Below are 21,614 nucleotides of genomic sequence, written 5' to 3'. Positions count from 1 at the left end.
GGTCACTCATTCACTCTACTATCACAATGTCACATGAATTAACTTTGCCTTTCATTTAACCATAATTAAACACAATCACAAGTAAGTATCATCACAAGGGCTTTTCTATGGCTTATAATGTGGTTGGGCTAACAAGAAAATTGGTTTTTCTAGATCACAAAATCCTTGAGTTAAATGAATCATCTAAACACAACCATTCTTCCTTCTTCCCAACTTTCTTTTGCATTGAGTCTTCCTTTTCCTTTCTTTTCTTTTCCTTTTTCTTTTACTTTTCACATTCTTAACTCAATGCTTTTCATATTCCCCTTTTCTTAAACCACCCAACAACCCCAAACTTGAACATTTATCAATACCACAAGATATCTTCAACTCTGTCAATACCAAATTTCGTCCGGATCGTTTTTGGCTTTACTATAATCTATTATTTATTTCTTTGTATCTTTATTTTTATTCTCGTTTTTGTCTTGTATTTATTTATTGTTACTTGTTTATTTGTTTGTTATTATTATTTATTAGGTTTAATAGGTTCGGAGGTCCCTATATTTGGAGGTTCGTTTCAATTGGGTCCTCCAATTTTGAAAGTGATCAATTAGGTCCCTAATTTGGTAAATGTGATTCAATAATAGGATCTCCGTTAAATTGATCACTTTCAAAATCATGTTTTTCGAGGATAATTGATATCTGCAAACCTTACCAAATCATGTTTTTCGAGGATAACAATTATCCTCAGCTTGCCACTTCATAACAAAGTTAACAGAGTAACTCAATTTAACGGAGATCCTATTATTGAATCACATTTACCAAATTAGGGACCTAATTGATCACTTTCAAAATTGGAGGACCCAATTGAAACGAACCCCCAAATATAGGGACCTCCGAACCTATTAAACCTATTTATTATTATTTGTTTTTTTTGTTTTATTTATTATTATCGTCATTTTTGTTTTATCTATTTTTATATGTTATCTTATTTTTCTCCATATATATGTATATATATTTTTCTTACGTTATTTTTATTTTAAAATTTTACTATTTAGTTATTGCTTTTATTTTTATTCTATTTTCATTTTAGTGTTAAGTAAAGGAAAATATAAGAAAAAGATTTGAAAAAGAAAGAGAGGTTGGCTGGAACGTGGGGAGCAGAAAAGGAAAAAAAGCGATTTTCTGCAGAGGGGAAGGTGGTGGCAGAGCGTTGGGGCGTCGTACGGATTTGGTACAATTTGGTTTGGGCATACGGAATCAGCACAGAGGTTTGAGCACAAGGGGGGAGCAGACCGAAAAAACAGAAAAAGGAGAAAAAAGGGGATTTGGAGAGCAGGGGGACAAAAGAAGAGAAAGGGGAGAGAGCCTTCGGAGGAAGGATCATTATTTCCTAGTGGGGAGCATCCAGATTTTTCACCCGCAAAAGAAAGACAGAGGTTGGCTAGGAAGAAGGAGAAGGGATCACCGGCTTCACGCACCAAGCAACAACACAGGAGCTCCAAGAGGTAAGGAACTCCTTCACTGGTTCATACTGTCATATATACTGGGATAAGCACACCTCGCTCACACCCTGTCCATATAAGCTGGCGGCATTGTATGTCATTTTATGCTTGATTTTGCTCTGTTTGAGTATGATATTATGGTGTGAATGTTTTCCTTTCTCTGGTCCAACGCATAAGCACACTTCCACTTTAACCTGAAACATGCTTGATTCATTCCTTGATTCCTATTCCATCTTTGCCGCCAAAATCATCACCATCTCCATTTTCATCCTTCTTGATACACCTATTCATAGTTCCCCTGCATTAAAAAACAACAACAAAACAATGATCGGAAGAAACCAAATCCATCCCAACTCACGCGCTACATCTATCATTCTCCCCAGCTACCACTGATTTCAGTTCCTCTGCTCTTGAAACCCATCCCATTCGGTCAACATGATCACCTCCAACACCATCATCCTCAACCTGCATTGCACAAAGCCACAACCAACCAAGAACAATGACCCATTTCCAGCACCCAAACACAAGCTCATACTTTACCTTCACTGAATCAAAGCCAGAATTTGCCACTGTACCATCCACCGTCGCCATCAACCATTCAACACCGATCTCCACTTCCATTCATTCTCTGTTTCACCACGCTCCCTCTCTCCTTCCTAACTCCCACGCTCACGGCCAATCCCAACAAACCAAACCCAAAACCCACTCGGTGCCTGGTCTCAATCATGTTTTCCCTTCACCATACACACACACCCGTAACAACCAGAAAACAACATTCACACACATGGCACCCATTACACAATCAAAGAAATGACGGTGGAAAGAGAGGAAGGGTTGGAACGAGAGGCGGCGGCGTGGTAACTGGGTCGCGGCGGTGAGCGGCGACCAGTTAGGCAGGCGCGGTGCAGAGACGCCGGAGAGGAACCCCTCCCTGGGTGGCCGGATCGAGACGCGACGTAACGTGGTGGCTGGTCCAGAGGGGGCAGTAACGCGGTGCCCATCTTTGTCGCGGTGGCTGGTTTGGTTCGGAGGTGGCGGGGCGTGCCTCCCAGCCCTAGCTTTTCCGGGTCAGAGAGAAAGAGACCTGGGTCTCGATGGAGGGAGGCAGCATTGAGTGTAGAGTGAGAGAACCCCTAGGGGAATTCTAGGTTAGAATCCACTCAGGTGGGCCAAGCCCATAATGATCGCACGTTTTTCGGCCTTTTTTTCGAACGTTCGTCATCTACCTCCTCTCTGAACGTCCGTCCGGCCACTTCTTGGACGGACCGTTTGGGTGACCATCTCCCCAACGAACGCTCGTCCACAACGAGCACTCGTCTTTCAGCCTCATTTCCCAGCGTCCGTTCGCCAATTCCCCAACGAACGCTCGTCCCCCAACGAGCGCTCGTCTTTCAGCCTCGTTTCCCAGCGTCCGTTCGTCAATTCCCCAACGAGCGCTCATGTTTCAGCCCCGTTTCCCAGCGTCCGTTCGCCAATTCCCCAACGAACGCTCATTCCCCAACGAGCGCTCGTCTTTCAGCCTCGTTTCCCAGCGTCCGTTCGCCAATTCCCCAACGAACGCTCGTCCCCCAACGAGCGCTCGTCTTTCAGCCTCGTTTCCCAGCGTCCGTTCGCCAATTCCCCAAAGAACGCTCGTCCCCAACGAGCGTTCGACATTCAGCCCGTTTCCCAGCGTCCGTTCGCCAATTCCCCAAAGAACGCTCGTCCCCAACGAGCGTCCGTCATTCAGCCCGTTTCCCAGCATCCGTTCGCCAATTCCCCAACGAACGCTCGTCATACAGCCCGTTTCCCAGCGTCCGTTCGCCAATTCCCCAACGAACGCTCGTCCCCAACGAGCGTCCGTCATTCAGCCCGTTTCCGAGCATCCGTTCGCCAATTCCCCAACGAACGCTCATCATACAGCCCGTTTCCCAGCGTCCGTTCACCAATTCCCCAACGAACGCTCGTCCCCCAACGAGCGCTCGTCATTCAGCCCGTTTCCCAGCGTCCGTTCGCCAATTCCCCATCGAACGTTCGTCCCCAACGAGCGCTCGTCATTTTAGCCTTTCTCGACTGACCATTCAGCCTTCTCGCCAACGAACGCTCGTTATCCAAACAAACGAGCGCTCGTTAACCTTAAGCCTTTCTCGACTGACCGTTCAACCTTCTCACCAACGAGTGCTCGTTATCCAAACGAACGAGCGCTCGTTATCCAAAATTTTCGACCGACCGTTCGGCTGCCTCAGCCTTCTCCCCAACGTCCGCACGATAGCCTCCACTTTCTTCCACGAACGAGCGCTCGTTATCCAAGCTTTTCGACTGACCGTTCGACACCCTTTTTTATTTATTTTGGCACCCCCATTTTGTTGTTTTCTTTTATTTGCCTTTTTATTCATCTTATTTCATTTATTTTATTTTATTTATTTCTTTTAAATATTCACTTATTTCAAAATATATATATAATAATTTTACTTATAAAAAAAATAAAATTAACAAAAATATATTTTAAAAGGTTTAGGCACATGTGTGATCGCACGCATCGTCCTTGTGCTAAAACCTTTTCTTCTGCTTTTCTAAAATTACAAAAAATATTTAAAAGGTATAGGCACATGTGTGATCGCACGCATCGTCCTTGTGCTAAAACTTTTTCTTCTGCTTTTCTAAAATTACAAAAAATATTTAAAAGGCATAGGCACATGTGTGATCGCACGCATCGTCCTTGTGCTAAAACCTTTTCTTCTTCTTTTCTAAAATTACAAAAATATATTTTAAAGGTTTAGGCACATGTGTGATCACACGCATCGTCCTTGTGCTAAAAACCTTTTCCCTTTCTTAAGTAAAATTACAAAAATATGTTTTAAAAGGTTAAGCACATGTGTGATCGCACGCATCGTCCTTGTGCTAAAAACCTTTTCTCTTTCTAAAAAAACAAAATACAAAAAAGGTATAAAATCTTCAAAAAACCCAAAAACATCAACAATTTTAAACAACAAACAATCTTCCTCCCAGAACTACGTTATCCTTGATTCTCCATCAAAAGTGGAGATACGTAGGAGCAAGGCTAGTCCTTGTCAGGTTCACTTCCCAAAAATCCAAAATCATTTTCAAAACAAATTTTCAAACAATTTCCAAACAAATTTCTCAAACAGATTCAAAAGAACTACGTAACCCTGATTTCTCATTCTGAATGAGAATACGTAGGAGCAAGGTCAATCCTTGTCGGGCCCAAAAAACTAAAAAATATATTTTGTTTCTTTAGAGTTTTATTTTAGGGGATAGTTAAACATTTTGAAAACCACATCATATTCGCATATTTAGTTAAAGGTACTGCCTTAGGGCAGGCGTTGTAGGGTGCTAATACCTTCCCTACACGTAACCGACTCCCGAAACCAGAATCTGGTTCTTGTAGACCATGCCTTATCCTTTTTATGGTTTTTCCGTAGTTTTCCAAAATAAACTATGGTGGCGACTCCAAATCTCTTTTCAAAACCTGTTTCCTTTTTTGGATCGTCGTCCCGTCGCGATTCCGGTTGCGACAAACTCAACTCAAGGTAAAGCTTTTCAAAAAGGGTTTTCTATCATGTTCAAAGCTAAGGGTTCAAAGGTTAGAACACATTGTGTTTTCTTTTATTGGGCTAAAATCATGCATTTGGCTAATAAAGGGTAACAACAGATGGCCTTGATCATGTGATACCTACAAGCAAGTGATTCAGTCATAGAAACCTGGGCAAAGTCATTCATGCTTTCAAAGTAATAGAATTCATTTACCAAAAACTCTGGAGTTCAAAACCTCACATATAGGCTCGTCCAATCATTCCACACACACATCCTGCTTAGCATCATAATCACAATCACAATATCATGCATCTTTTCACATAACTTGTGGACAACCACCTGTATATCAGCATATAGTGCACAATCTCAACATCAATCAATATCCAAGCATCATCAAGCAATACTCATCGTGCATAAATCACAAGCAAACCATCATAGCAGATAAAGTTTCAAACTGAGTACATCACGACCCTATTCTAAAAACAGAAGCAAATAAAGAATAAAAAGATGAGTTTAGAACACTAGGGTGCCTCCTAGTAAGCGCTCTTTTAACGTCATTAGCTTGACCCAATAAAGCTCAAGTTTGATTTTCATTGTTGATGTGCTTCTTCCTTTCATGACACCAACATAATTTCAGAATCTTTCTTGTCACCAACTTGACTCTTCTAGAGTAAGGAGCCTCAATCTCAAGAACTCCATTTGCCTTTATATCCTTGATAACCCATAACTTGTTCTTGAATTTCACTGGTTTGCCAAGGTAGGGTTCATTGTTTTCCATCATAGAGTCATGGTGAACGAGTTTTTCTTCCTTATCTCCATCATCTTCCTTCATCCTTGGAAAGCAACAACTATGATTCCTCTTAACCGGCTGGGCAGCTTTATCATGTAGACTAGTCACTGAGTGAACTTCGTCCTTAGCTTTAGGACTCGTCTTTGTTACTTGTGTTGGCTGAACCTTATCAAAGACATTAAAAGTTACCTCTTCATCTTGGTCTTTCAATTGCACAATTCCCTCATCCACATGAATGACAACTTTGGTTGTCTTCATAAAAGGTCTTCCAAGAATGAGGGGCATCTCTACATCTTCCCCCATATCCATTACAACAAAATCAACAGGGAATTGGAGCTTATCAACTTTTACCAGCACGTCTTCTACCACACCATAAGCATGCTTAATGGACCTGATGGAATCCTGCCTGATGTGTTTTATCAGTGTCCTCTTTTTGTAGTTTTTACATTTTGTTGTGCACATATTTTAGCTTGTAAGGAGTATGGGTTACTATAAATACCCAACTCCTCTCTTGTGTTGGCACTTTTGAGATTAATGAGAATTGATTTTTCTGAATCAGAAACTATTCTCTCTTGAAAGTCATAGGCTAGAGAGTCCAAAGACTCCCTCTAGCCACCTTCCAAGCACACTCTCATTCTTCCATTTCTCCAAAATTCCACGGTGCTTTCTCTCTCATCCTCCACGCTGACTTTTCACCGCCACATCTCGTGCACGCGTCAGCTCCTCGTTACATCAGCTTCTCGCGCCAGCCACGTCTTCATTCCTTTCATCAGCACTTCGCATCCACGCATTCTTCCAATCCGCATCCTCATTTTACACAACTGTTGATCATTCTCTCTCGAGTAAGAGAGGCATCTCACTCGTTCTCGAGAGCTCTCTTCCTTGGCTCCAACCATCCTCCAACCACAGATCTGCCTTTCTCCTCCATTTTCACCGATTGTAAGTCACTTTCCACCGATTATCCCTCTTTTCCTCCATTCATTTCCTTGTTCCACCGATTAAATCAGTCAAGATAGAGTTCTTCGTCCTCATAGTGTTTCTCACCGAACAAACCATCTTCATCCTCCATACATTCAACTTCCACCGATTAAACCCTAGATTTTAGGGTTTCGTTGTGTTCACTCTCGGTTTCCTTAGATTTCATTCGAGTCATTCTTTGATTTCGAGTTCCTCAACATTCCGTTGCATCCTTCTTCGTCGGAGAAGCTTCGAGGAGTCCGAATCGAGCTCTCAAAGCTTCTATCGTCATCTTCTCGGGCGTTCGTCCATCAAGTGGTATCAGAGCCAGGTTGAACACGCTTCGAAGGTAAGTATCTCGGTTCGTCTCTATTTTGAGTTGTTCGGTTTAATTCTGAGTTAAGTGTTTCGCGTCTCTGTTTCGAGTTTTCTTCTGTTCTTGCGTTGTTTCGCGTCTCTATGCATTCATCTTATTTTGTCTCGGTTTGATTCTGTTCTTTGCGTTTTGTTTCGATTCGCTCTTGTCTGATTCATTTTTTGTTCATTTGATTCTGAGTTGCGTTTCTATTTTTCGTTTATTGTTGTTCATTTTTTTGAGTTGTTCATCATTTTCCTTCACTGTGTTGTGTTGTAATCTGTGTTGAATTCTATTTTGTGATTCTGTGCATTTGTTCGTGTAGTTCTGTGCCTTTGAGTCATTATATTGAGTATTATTTCATTTTATTTCGGTGCAAGTCTTGGTTTGAGTCTTTTCATTTGAAAATCACATTTCTGTCATGTTCTAGTCTTGTGCATTGTTTTAATTGTCAATTAAATTCGAGTTTAACTAGCTGATGTTTGTGTTTTGTGATTCATTTGAGTTGCCTGCACTGAGTAAGTTTTGTTCACCATATATAAGCTATGACATTTAGATAAATGAGCTTGGTGGCAAATTTCAGTGGTAGAGATAATGAATCTCATGTTCTAGAATCTGTTTAATGATAGCTTTGCTTGGTTTCTGCCTAATCAATAACAAGTGCATACCAAGTGAGCAATGAAAGGCTCAGCCTAGCTCGGTTGCACATTAATTAATCAACAGATTTGTGATTTGGCTAGCTACACCGAACTGGTTTTTCTTTGAAGAGTCTGTGAGTCATTCATACTTGGTTTTAAATTCTTTGCCAAGTTCTGATTCAAATATTTTTCCAGTATTGTCTTCGTTTCATTGGCATCTATTGAGGTATATGAATCTGCAGAATTGCATTAAAACTGTTTACAACAGTGATTGAACTTAGTTTGAACTTCTGAGTTTGTGATCCATAATGTGCATTCATTGTTTTCACTTTGCTATCAATTCTGCAATTGAGAATAAATTTTTGGTCACTCAAGGAAGCCTAAACCAGTGGTATTTGAAACTATAACTGTGGCTGAGAGTGATTAGCCTCTTGTTTTCCTTTGGTTTTTTTTTCTTTGAGTTGAACCATGTTCACTTTCCTTTGGCAAAAAAAAATCTGATTAAGTTGCAAAACTGATTAGGTGATTGATAACAGTTAAAAAACTGTTATTTTCATGCTTAAAATTGATACTAAAAGCAACCTTTATACTTAGAAACTAGCTTGAAATCATGCTTTTCTTCATATTTTCATAAATAAGAGAGCTGGACAGGTTTATGCTTGATTTCAGTGTTTTTGTGCAGGTTTTAAGGTGAATTTAGTGAAAGAAGTGAAGAAGGATAGAGATGGAATCAGAAAAGACATCAAAAAATGCAAAAGGAGAAGCCGCAACTGCCGCTCAGCGGCAGTTTACCGCTGAGCGGCACTCAGGAGCTCACAGGAGGACCGCTGAGGGGCAAAATGGCCGCTGAGGGGAAGAAACTACTCACGCACTTACCGCTGAGCGGCACTTTACCCCTGAGCGGCACACTTATGGGCTTGGACCTAGATTTTTTGTAATTTTAGAATAGTATATAAGCTTTAGGACGTCCTAGGGTTTGTATCTTTGGCAAAGACGAAGCAAACACTCTCTCTTCCACCCCTTTGAAGGAGGATCTTGGATGCTCAGGCTACCTTTTCACCTTTCTAGGGTTTTATCTTTCATTCTTTCATTATTGTTCATCTAGGTTCACCATGAATATGGTGAACTAAACCTTGTATGTTTGTTGGGGAATCAATGTAATCTTTTGAAGCTCTCATATATGGAATTTGTGCTTGCATCTTATCTAAGATTTATGCTTTCTTTCATCATTAGTTAGGGTTTTTCCTCTTTGCTTAATGCTTGCTTTATTTAACTCATTCAATGCATGATTATTGATTTTGTCGATACAGGAACGTACGGGGAAGTCTAGATCCGGAGAATTTCTCCCAATAAGTATATTGGTTGCCTTAAGCTCCTGCACTTGATGAACTAATTATTAGAAATGCTAGGAATCGTATGAACTCGTAATTAGGGAGAAGCCTTCTTGAATGGTACTTTAGAGAGTGGCATTAACAATGATGATTTGAATGTTGAATTCCTAAAATATATGAGAGTGGATAAGATGAAATTGAACCCCAACAACATATTCATATATATCTTTCATTGAAAGTGCGTGTCTTTTGCTTTTGCCATTGATCAACCTCATGCATACATGTTTATTTTCGTCTTTTGCATATTAAAATCCAATTATTTCGTTCTTAAGTCTTAGCTAATCAACAAATCACATAACTAAACTAGGCCGTGAGTCCTTTGGGAGAACGATACTTGGTCTTACCGAGTTTATTACTTGAAACGATTCGGTCATACTTGCCGATTGTTAAACAAGTTTGTGACATCATATTTTGGTGATCATAAATTTGTCCATCAGTGATCTGTTGTGAACTGTGACTGAAATCAGCAAGTTCTAAAGTGTTATCCAAATCAGATTTGGCTATCAAATTGTGATAAAAAAAAAGAGCAAAGAGAAGTGGTGCAATTTACAATATTGTTCACTATTTCAGTAAACTATCTCTGCCAAAATCAAATCAGATATAACTTTCTTCAATCATAACTGGTTCAACTTAAGTTTTTTTTTATTGTTTTTAGAATTTTTTCTAGTTCTATTCCTTAGGTTCTATTTGTTGTGCTTACTTTGATCAAAAGCTTTGTTTCTTGCTTGTCATTGTTGAATGTTCTGGTTTTGTCTCAGTGCACGTGTAAACTCTGATCTGCTGTTCCTAATTGAAGTTTTTGTTGCTTTCATAATCTGATCTTGAGTCAGTTTCTCTGCTGTGCTGTCAGTTTCATTATCAAGCTTACATTGTTGGTGGTTGTCCTGTATTGCCTATCACTTTGCCTTAGCCTAGCCATTCTTGATTGAGAAGCTGTTACACTTTGGTTTCTGGAATTTGAAAGAAGGCTTGTGTGCTTGGTAGCATCTTAGGTGGTGGTAGTCTGAAAGACTCTCCAGCTTTGTACTGCCAAGGGAGAATCTCCCTTCCAAACCTTTCCATTTTTTTTAGTGCTTTGAGCTTCCAGAGAGACCTGTTTTTTTTTTGTGAGCTTTGTGTGGCTACATCTAAAGCCAAATATCCTTGTTGAAAGTGTGTTCTTACTTCAGTTCTGAATCTGAATTGTGCTTACCAATTAGATTTGTGCAGTTTTTGTTTTGATTGCCATTTATAGGTGGTGTTGTGTCAAGAGTGAATTACAAAAAGCTGCAACAGTGAAGAAGTTGAACAAGGAGTCTCATGAAACTTGAACTGAATGGGCTTTGGGAGTGCAGATCAGAACCTTCACTGATACAGTTGTAGAACTTCAACAGATTTAGCTTAAGCAACCAGAAGCAGAAACAATTCACGTGGGAGTGTTGAACTAAAGGGAGTTTCTTTCACCTTTAATTACTGTTGTTTGGTTGAACTATGCCTGTTATAGCTTGTCATTGATTAGCATTATTTGTTGATCTGGTATGATAGTTTTTGTAGACTAGGATTAGCCATTCTGAATTGGAATTGTTTCTGCATTGCATTGGATTGGTCAGGTTTTGATTAGTCAGGATGGTTGTTTAATCAGTTTGGTTCAGCTTTGACTTACACCTATTTGCATCTGGTTCAATATCCATTGCCCTTTGTACCTTGCTGAAATTTGGTGTGAAATTTTAGTGTGCAGAGTTGATCTGTTTGGGAGTTTAGTTGGAATTACACAGCTAAAAGCAGTCTTGTAAATAGGGAAGTTGATTAGCTTACCTAATTCTAGTTTGCTTAGCTATTTCTGAGTTTCATTTGACATTGCTTTGCATTGTTCACTCTGCTGAACTAGTTGTGAATTTTCTGTGTAGTTTGGGAAAAGCCATACTGATTGTACTGTACCAGATTGTAAAGTGTGTGCTGAATCCGTGAGACAAGTAGCATTTACATCTTGCTATGCAGTTTTGACTAAAGGGCCATTCTTCTACCTTAAACTGTTTCTGTTTTGATTGAACTGCTCTTGATATAATTTGTAATTGCTTGCGATAAGTGAATTGTTGATTTAGTTGGAATTGTTTGTGCATTATAAGTTGACACCATTATTTTAGCAGCAGCAAAATCTCAATGGACAGTTTGTGCAGCCAAGAGAAAGGGAAGTTATTACTACCCTATATCCTCTTTTGAAATCTGTTTTAACCAAGTGAATACTCATAGCAGCTTTGTGATTTGTGATTGTAGGATTATACTGGCCAGGAGATTCAAAAGCATTGATTCCAGAAGTTGTCAAGAAGCAACAAAGTTGAGCAACAAAGCTGAATGAAGTGGACCAGGACCGTAGCAGCCTAGCATAGTTGTTTTCTTTTGTAATTGTTTTCTTCAATTTGTTTGTAATAGGCTTGTGTTAGCCTACTGTTAGCTTTAGCTTTTGTTTTGTAAAAGGGCCTTTTATAAAGTCCAAGTTCTTTGGAAGAGTCCTTGGTGCTCTTTCAAACTCTTGGCAACTTTTCTTGATTGCTTTGATTTTTTTTTTTAGCATAGCTAGACAGGTGAATGTGTCTTGTTAGCCAAAGCTACAATCTTCACCATAGGAGTAGACTTTAATATTGACTTGATTTGTTTATCTCGTAAGGGTCATTAGAGTCCGCTGGTTTCTTAAGTGTTTTGTTTGTTTGATTTTGTGTTTACGTTTAGGGGTGATTTAGGCTAAAAGGGATTAAACTCTAAGCCTTATCACATTAGAGTCCGAGAGTCTAGTCTTTTAATTGTGCTTAATTGTTTGTAATTGTTTGTGAGTTGTGTTCTTTGATTTTAAAGGTGATTTTTGTTTAAAGGGTAACTAGTAGTAACCTAAGACATTTCTGGCAAGGTAAGACTTGGTACTTAAGCAGTCTTCATGACTCACCTCTCTTACTTGGGACTTGTCTAAGTGTGAATCTTGTATACCTTTCACACAAAGAAAACTTTTAAAAACAAAGATGTCTTGTTATAGTTCATATAGGTCTTCTAGGTTAGATAATGTTGATGACATGTTTAAACAAGCTAGGAATCTTCCATCCTTTCGTAAAGGCATAGGTGCATTAACATACCTAGCTTGGGAAAAAGAAATTGATAAAATAAATCCTTGGTTTTATGAAGAGAGTGAATATTATGTCCTTAGCATATATCTCTCTAAGTTAGAAAAGCATGCAAGTGAGTGGTGGGATGAAAGACAATATCATGTTAGGAAAGGTAGAAAGTCCTCCATACGTGATTGGCATGATTTAAAAGCTTGCATGAGAAGAAAGTTTGTGTCTTCAAGCATTAAAAGAAACCTAGAACTAATTAGGGATTGCATTGATAATGGAAAATTATTTCTTAAGAGTTTAAATGATCATGGGTTTTTTCGTAGAGAATTAGAATTTGGGGCAGACTTAAAGAGATCAAGGATAAGAAAAGAGAAAGAGAGATTGAGAGAAAAGAAAAGGAAAAAAGGAAAGAAGAAGAGAAGAGAAAGAGAGAAGAAAACAAGAAAAGAGAAGAAGAGAGGAATTAAGAAGAGAAGAAGAGAGAAGAAGAAGAGAAGAAGAAAAGGAAGAAAGAGAAGAAGATAAAAGAATAGAAGAAGAGAGAAAAGAAGAAGAAAAGAGAGAAAGGCAAGAAAGAGAGAAGAAAGAAAAGGAGAAATTGTTACTGATGACAAATCCTATTCTTTCAAAGATCATGGAATCTAAAAGGGAAGGTTTCCAAATCTTTACTTCTTTTTCAATAATTGATTATTTTTCAATTTTTAACTAATTGTCATCTCATATCCTATGAAAACATTCTCGAAATATGACAATTCAAATCTTGAGTTATTGTTATCATTAACAAAACAATTAACTCAAGACAAAAGTGAATTTGGACTTCTAGAATTTCCAAATGTGATAAAACAAAATATTAGAAGTCCTTATTTCCTTGTTTTTATAGAAAAATTCTTTCTTGGATTGATATTAATTGAAAATATATTTGATGTTTATTGTAGATTTGTGTTTGATCCAGGAGGAAGAAAAAGGGGATATAAAAGAATAAGGCCATTTTAAGATGGCCATGCTCCCAAAGATTGTGTGGAGCTTCTTCATAAGGCGATTCCCAGATTTGAGGTCAAATCTTTTTTTTAAGAGGGAGGGCATGATGGAATCCTACTTGATGTGTTTTATCAGTGTCCTCTTTTTGTAGTTTTTACATTTTGTTGTGCACATATTTTAGCTTGTAAGGAGTATGGGTTACTATAAATACTGATAACAGTTGAAAAACTGTTATTTTTATGATTAAAATTGACACTAAAAGCAACCTTTACACTTAGAAACTAGCTTGAAATCATGCTTTTCTTTATATTTTTGGAAATGAGAGAGCTGGACAGGTTTATGCTTGATTTCAGTGTTTTTGTGCAGGTTTTAAGGTGAATTTGGTGAAAGAAGTGAAGAAGGAGAGAGATGAAATCAGAAAAGACATCAAAAAGTGCAAAAGGAGAAGCCGAAGTCACCGCTCAGCGGCAGTTTACCGCTGAGCGGCACTCAGGCACTCACGGGAGATCCGTTGAGGGGCAAAATGGCCGCTGAGGGGAGAAAACAAGACACGCACTTACCGCTGAGCGGTAATTTACTGCTGAGCGGCACTTTAATGGGCTTGGACCTAAGTTTTTGTAATTTACGAATGGTATTTAAGCTTTAGGGTTTCCTAGGGTTAGGTATCTTTGGCTGGAACGAAGCAAACACTCTCTCTTCCACCCCTTTGAAGGAGGATCTTGGATGCTGAGGCTTCCTCTTCACCTTTTTAGGGTTTATTCTTTCATTCTTTCATTGTAATTCATCTAGGTTCACCATGAATATGGTGAACTAAACTCTGTATGTTTGTTGGGGAATCAATGTAATCTTGTGAAACTCTCATATATGGAATCTGTTTTTACATCTTTTAATTAAGACTTATGCTTTCTTTTCATCATTAGTTAGGGTTTTTCCTCTTTGCTTAATGCTTCCATTGTTTAACTCATTCGATGCATGATTATTGGTTTTGTCGATACGGGCACGTACGGGGAAGTCTAGATCCGGGGAATTTCTCCCAATATGATATTGGTTGTCGTTAAGCTCCTGCACTTATGAACTGATCATTAGGAATGCTAGGAATTGTATGAACTCGTGATCAGGGAGAAGCCTTCTAGAAAGGTACTTTAGAGAGTGGCATTAACAATGATGATTTGAATGTTGAATTCCTAAAATATATGAGAGTGGATAAGATGAAATTGACCCCCAACAACATATCCATACATTAATATCATTGAAAGTGTTTATCTTTTGCTTTTTGCCATTGATCAAAACTTCATGCATACATGTTTATTTTCTGTCTTGCATATTAAACTCCAAATATTTTGTCTGTAAGTCTTAGCTAATTAAGAAACCACATAACTAAACCAGGCCGTGAGTCCTTTGGGAAGAACGATACTTGGTCTTACCAAGTTTATTACTTGAACGATTCGGTCATACTTGCCGATTCAAAAACAAGTTTGTGACATCATATTTTGGTTTTCATAAATTTGTCCATCAAATACCCAACTCCTCTCTTGTGTTGGCACTTTTGAGATTAATGAGAATTGATTTTTCTGAATCAGAAACTATTCTCTCTTGAAAGTCATAGGCTAGAGAGTCCAAAGACTCCCTCTAGCCACCTTCCAAGCACACTCTCATTCTTCCATTTCTCCAAAATTCCACGGTGCTTTCTCTCTCATCTCGTGCACGCGTCAGCTCCTCGTTACATCAGCTTCTCGCGCCAGCCACGTCTTCATTCCTTTCATCAGCACTTCGCATCCACGCATTCTCCCAATTCGCATCCTCATTTTACACAACTGCTGATCATTCTCTCTCGAGCAAGAGAGGCATCTCACTCGTTCTCGAGAGCTCTCTTCCTTGGCTCCAACCATCCTCCAACCACAGATCTGCCTTTCTCCTCCATTTTCACCGATTGTAAGTCACTTTCCACCGATTATCCCTCTTTTCCTCCGTTCATTTCCTTGTTCCACCGATTAAATCAGTCAAGATAGAGTTCTTCGTCCTCATAGTGTTTCTCACTGAACAAACCATCTTCATCCTCCATACCTTCAACTTCCACCGATTAAACCCTAGATTCTAGGGTTTCGTTGTGTTCACTCTCGGTTTCCTTAGATTTCATTCGAGTCATTCTTCGATTTTAAGTTCCTCAACATTCCGCTGCATCCTTCTTCGTCGAAGAAGCTTCGAGGAGTCCGAATCGAGCTCTCAAAGCTTCTATCGTCATCTTCTCGGGCATTCGTCCATCAGGACCCGTCTGCCATTTGCAAGATTGCTTTTGTAGGTTTGACCTCCAAACCACAAATCTTCTTAAGCATAAATAAGGGCATTAGATTGATACTAGCTCCTAAGTCAACTAGAACCTTCCCTATATCATGATTCCCAATGGTGCAAGGGATGGTGAAACTCCCCGAATCTTTGAATTTGGGAGGTAGCGTCTTCTGCAATATGGCACTGCAATTACCCTACACTTCAATTTTTTCCTCATCTAGATATTTCTTCAGCGTGAGGAGCTCCTTCAAAAACTTTGCTTACGAAGGCATTTGTTGCAATGCTTCAGAGAAAGGTATGGTGATCTCCAGTTTCTTAAAAGTCTCCATGAACCGCTCAAGCTGTTTTCTCTCTTCTCTCTCCTTTTCTTTTTTTTTCTCTCTTCTCTCTCCTTTTCTTTTTTCTCTTCCTCTTTTTTCTCTTTTTCTTTTCTCTCAACCTCACCACTTCTCTCATCATTCTCTTCTTCTTTTTTACTCAACTCAACTTTCTCTTTTCTCTCATCTTTTCTCTCATCTAAAATCTTGCCACTTCTAGTCATAATGGCATTGTACTCCTCCTTAGAGTTAACCTCAGTATTAGCCCCAAAACTCTTATCAGGCTTATCCTTCAAATCCTTAGCCATTTGGCCCATTTGTATCTCCAAATTTCTAATTGCAGTTTCAGTGCTTTTATGAATGGAGATGGTCACCTGAATAAATTATTGAAGAGTTTCTTCAAGCTTTAATGATTTCTCATTTAGTGCAGACACTTGTTGTCATATTGATGGTTGTTGCTATGGTCTATTGAACTGTCCTACTTGTCCAGTTTGTCCATTCTGACCTTGACCTATGCTTGGGTGTGATTTCCACCCTTGATTGTAATTCCCTTGACGGTATTGAAATTGATTAGCCATGAAATTGACATCTTCTAAAGCCTCCACTGGAAAAGCGCATTGACCATTGATATGGTCATCACCACACAGTTCGCAAAGTTGTTGTTGAACCTGTGCAACACTCTTTAGCTCCTTTGGCAACTGAGCAAGTGTCTTTGTCAAATTCTCCAACTATTGAGTTATGATTTTGTTCTGTGCAACCAAGGCGTCTTGAGTTTGCAATTGTAGAACTCCCTTCTGTTGAATTGGAGCTCCTCTCTCATTATGCATCTTGTTGTCATTAGCAGCCATGTTATCAATCAATTCAGTGGCTTCCTCTGGAATTTTGCATTTGATATTACCTCCAGCTGAGGCATCTAGCATCAACTTGGTTTGTGAACCATGACCTCCAAGGAAAAGAATGACTATTGTTGCTTCGTCAAAGCCATGAGTGGGCGTCTTTTACAACAAGCTCTTGTATCTATCGCAGGCTTGACCTAACGTCTCCTCCATGCCTTGTCTAAAAGAAGAGATCTCTTGTTCCCTTTGTTGATTTTAGATTGTGGGAAGTACTTGTTTAAGAATTTTGAAACCACGACTTCCCATTCAGTAAAGCTTTCATCTGGAAAAGAATTCAACCATAACTTAGCATTGCCTCCTAATGAGAAAGGAAACAAACTAAGTTTTATTGCTTGATCCGGCACACCATTGATCTTCACTGTGTTGATCATTTGTAACAAGCAAGCAAGTGGTTCAATCATAGAAAATTAGGCAAAATCAATCATGCTTCCAAAGTAATAGCACTCAATCAATCAAAAACTCTGGAGCCTAATCTCTCACATGTTAACTCAAGTTCCACAATTTGATAAACATTCTGCCCAGCATATTAATCACAATTGAAATCCTGCATCTGGTTTTTAACAAAACTATGAGCAACCACCATCTATGCTTAAAAAGCCTCAACAATCATTAACTCAACATGCATCATAGAACAATAGAGCAAACACAAGAATATTACTCATCACAAACAATTCACCACATCATACCAACCATTGCAGCGCAATTCATGAAACAAGGTACATAAACAAAATATAAAAAAAAATATTCAAATAAACAAAAACAAAAAAAATCCTCATCCTGCAGCATCCATCAGTAGATGCTCTCATCTGAATCTTCCAGCATCCATCAGTAGATGCGAATCCTTATCATCAACATCCATCCGTAGATGTTAATCTTTCTCATCTTCATCGGCATCCATCAGTAGATGTCTTTAGTAGCATCCATCAATAGATGCTATCATTCATCACCCTCATCATAGCAGCATCCATCAATAGATGTTGTCATTCCTGCAAAGTAAATTCAAATCCAAAAGAAAAAGTCAGAAATTGGGTTGCCTCCCAATAAGCGCTTGTTTAACGTCACGAGCCTGACACAAAATCCTCCAGCATCCTTCAGTAGATGCATACCTTTATCACCAACACCCATCAGTAGGTGTATACAAACATAGTATCCTTTAGTAGATACTCTTCCACTAACATCCATCAGTAGATGCAAATCCTTTTCATAAACACTCATCAGTAAGTGTCTGATAGCACAGTATTCTTTAGTAGATACTCAATCACCTGGTATCCCTTAGTAGATACTCAATCACCTGGCATCCATCAGTAGATGTTGTTCTTCTTCGCTTGATGATCTTGTGCTCCTAGTACAGATTTTCGAATTTGATCCTATAGACACTAAAGAACACTACACTAGAGCACCCAATTAGCACACAAGAAAAAAATAAAAAATAAAAAATAAAAAAATAAAAAGATAAAAAGAGAAAAAGATAAAGAGATAAGCAGAAAACAAAAATAAAAAGAGAAAAGAAAAAAAATAAACAGATAAAAAGAAAAAACTAAAAAGAGAAAAAATAAAAAGATAAAAAGGTGAAAAGAAAAAAAATTAAAAATAGAAAAAGATAAAAAGATAAAAAGAAAAAAAGAAAAAGAAAAAATCAAAAGATCGAAAGAAAAAAAAATGAAAAGATGAAAATATAAAAAGATAAAAAGAAAAATAAAAACATAAAAAGATAAAAGGATAAAAGGATGAAAAGATAGAAAGATAGAAAGAAAAAAAGATAAAAAGAAGAAAAAATAAAAATATAAGAAGATAGAAAGATGAAAAGATGAAAAGATAAAAAGATGAAAAGAAATAAAATTAAAAGATAGAAAGATGAAAAGACAGAAAGAAATAAAAAGATAAAAATTAAAGATAAAGTCTAATCGGTTAAGAATCACCCAAATAGAATAGTTATACCACGAGTCCCCGACAACGGCGCCAAAAACATGATGAACAAATTTTCAATCCCCGAAAACGCAGTCAAAAACTGGTTAACCCTCGGCAAGTGTAACCGAATCGGATCAAGTAATAAAAAATGGTAAGACCAAGTATCGTTTCCCAAGAGACTCACGATACTAAACAATTATGTGATTACTCAATTAATTAAGACTCTAAAGAAAATATTTTGGGGTTTTTGAATGTAAATGCAATAAAATAAACATGAATGCAATTTGATCAATTGAGGTTAAACACAAGAAAGAATGGATGAAGTTGATGATATTGTTGTTGGTTTTAGATTTCACCTAATTTACTCTCATGCATTTATGAATTCGTCTTTCTTTTCATTAATGTTAATGCCACTCTCTAAATTACCTTAAACCTGATGTCTCGATGAAGAAAGCCTATCCTTAATTATGAGTTCATACAATTCCTAGCATCCCTAATAATTAATTCTGAAGCACAGAAGCTTAAAGGCAACCAACCCTCATATCCCTAAGTCTAGGCAATACTGCTTTTGGGAGAATTTCCCCAGTTCTAGATTTCTCTGTATGTGTTCATATTGACAAAATCAATAATTATGACATTGAATGAGTTAAACAACAATGCATGCTTTGAGCAAAGAGGAAAAACCCTAACAATTAATGAAAGAAAGCATGTATCTTATAAAAGATCTTGAACAACAAATTCAATACATTAGAGTTTAAGAAGGTTACATCTTTCCCAACAAAAATAAGGTTTAACCCTCCATCGTCATGGAAGAACTAGATGAATAATGGAATGAAAGAATGAAAGAGATAGAAAAACCCGAGAAAGAGAAGAGGAGAGTCGTCACCATCTCCAAATCTACCCCCAAGGGGTGAAAAGTGTTTTTGTGCTTAAGCCATCAAAAGATACGATCCCTAGGACGTGCAAGTCCTTAAATAGAACATAAAAATAACAGGAACCACATCCAAGCCGGTAAAAATTATAGAAAAGTGGCCCAAGGCCCATAAAAACGTCGCTCAATGGTAAGTGCAGGTCTTCAATTTTGCCCCTCGGCTGCTATTTTTGCCCCTCAGCGGTGATTTCAGCACCTGAAAACTGGCGCTCAACGGTAATTACCGCTCAGCGCTACTTTATCTGAACTCTGATTGACTTTTCTGCATTTTGGTTGACTTTTTTAGTTGACTGGTTGACTTTTCTGGTTTTTGGTTGACTTTTCTGCATTCCAACCATTCAGTACTTCAACTCTTCTTTCAGACCATTCAATTAGCCTACAAAATCAAGAGAATTTAGCACAAAACCATTAAATTTACCTTCAACTATTTTTTTCACAAAACTAAAGCAAAAACATGAGCTAAAGCAAGTTTCTAAGTCAAAAAGGGTTGATTGATTATCAAAATTAAGTATAAAAATAACGGTTTTTCAACCGTTATCATTATGTGATTTGTTGATTAAATAAGACTTGTAAAATAAATTCTTGTAGTTTGAATGTCAATGCCGAAAAGTAAATATGAATGCATGTATTGATCAATTGGATCAAAAGAAGCAAAACGTGATTGAAATATATGATGATGATGTTGTTGGGGGTTTTCAATTCATCCTATCCACTCTCATGTATTCAAGAATTCATCTTCTTCATTAATGTTAATGTCACTTTCTAATTTACCTTAAACCCAATAATGTCTTGGTGAAGAAAGCCTATCCTTAATTATGAGTTCATACAATTCCTAGCATCCCTAATAATTAATTCTGAAGCACAGAAGCTTAAAGGCAACCAACCCTCATATCCCTAAGCCTAGGCAATACTGCTTTTGGGAGAATTTCCCCAGTTCTAGATTTCCTTGTATGTGTCCATATTGACAAAATCAATAATTATGACATCGAATGAGTTAAACAATGCATGCTTTGAGCAAAGAGGAAAAACCCTAACAATTAATGAAAGAAAGCATGTATCTTATAAAAGATCTTGAACAACAAATTCAATACATTAGAGTTTAAGAAGGTTACATCTTTCCCAACAAAAATAAGGTTTAGCCCTCCATCGTCATGGAAGAACTAGATGAATAATGGAATGAAAGAATGAAAGAGATAGAAAAACCCGAGAAAGAGAAGAGGAGAGTCGTCACCATCTCCAAATCTACCCCCAAGGGGTAAAAAGTGTTTTTGTGCTTAAGCCATCAAAAGATACGATCCCTAGGACGTGCAAGTCCTTAAATAGAACATAAAAATAACAGGAACCACGTCCAAGCCGGTAAAAATTATAGAAAAGTGGCCCAAGGCCCATAAAAACGTCACTCAATGGTAAGTGCAGGTCTTCAATTTTGCCCCTCGGCTGCTATTTTTGCCCCTCAGCGGTGATTTCGGCACCTGAAAACTGGCGCTCAACGGTAATTACCGCTCAGCGCAACTTTTTCTGAACTCTGATTGACTTTTCTGCATTTTGGTTGACTTTTTTAGTTGACTGGTTGACTTTTCTGGTTTCTGGTTGACTTTTCTGCATTCCAACCATTCAGTACTTCAACTCTTCTTTCAAACCATTCAATTAGCCTACAAAATCAAGGGAATTTAGCACAAAATCATTAAATTTACCTTCAACTATCTTATTCACAAAACTAAAGCAAAAACATGAGCTAAAGCAAGTTTCTAACTCAAAAAGGGTTGATTGATTATCAAAATTAAGTATAAAAATAACGGTTTTTCAACCGTTATCATTATGTGATTTGTTGATTAAATAAGACTTGTAAAATAAATTCTTGTAGTTTGAATGCCAATGCCGAAAAGTAAATATGAATGCATGTATTGATCAATTGGATCAAAAGAAGCAAAACGTGATTGAAATATATGATGAGGATGTTGTTGGGGGTTTTCAATTCATCCTATCCACTCTCATGTATTCAAGAATTCATCTTCTTCGTTAATGTTAATGTCACTTTGTAATTTACCTTAAACCCAATAATGTCTTGG

Source organism: Vigna umbellata, chromosome 2, assembly GCF_029865625.1.
Source record: "Vigna umbellata cultivar VRB3 chromosome 2, Vumbellata_1.0, whole genome shotgun sequence".
Classification (NCBI taxonomy): Eukaryota; Viridiplantae; Streptophyta; class Magnoliopsida; order Fabales; family Fabaceae; genus Vigna; species Vigna umbellata.
Note: the sequence above shows the minus strand (reverse complement) of the source record.